This window comes from Fukomys damarensis, unplaced genomic scaffold (genome assembly GCF_012274545.1).
Source record: "Fukomys damarensis isolate Sample0158 unplaced genomic scaffold, DMR_v1.0_HiC HiC_scaffold_36, whole genome shotgun sequence".
Lineage (NCBI taxonomy): Eukaryota > Metazoa > Chordata > Mammalia > Rodentia > Bathyergidae > Fukomys > Fukomys damarensis.
This window is the reverse complement of record NW_022900948.1, coordinates 8786140-8786540: the sequence shown is the minus strand read 5'-3', so window position 1 is coordinate 8786540 and position 401 is coordinate 8786140.

Genomic DNA, 401 nt, shown 5'->3' with positions numbered 1-401 from the left:
ACCCCCTCTGGGGTCCTTGGGTCTTTCCTGGGTCTGTTGTCACGCAGGCCGGGAGCTCCTGCGCAGGCCGGGAGCTCGCGCGCACGCCACCGGGTGATCGCAGACCTCAGCTCAATTCTTTTTACATTTTCATTCAGATAAAAGCAATGGGAACAGCATTCCTATAACAATATTTTAAGTGGAAGAAGGACTAGTGGAAAACTCATAATTGGTTGTCTACACTGAGTACTCAGAAAAGTTAAAAATTTATATTTATGGGGAAACCCACTTTCCAGTCTCCCTTCTGTCTCTCTTAGAGAGAAGCTTTCTTTCTTTCAATAAATTTTTCCTACTCTTCACTGCCATTGATCTTAGAATTCATTATTCAATTTTAGAGAACATGAGCTTACATTTCAGATATC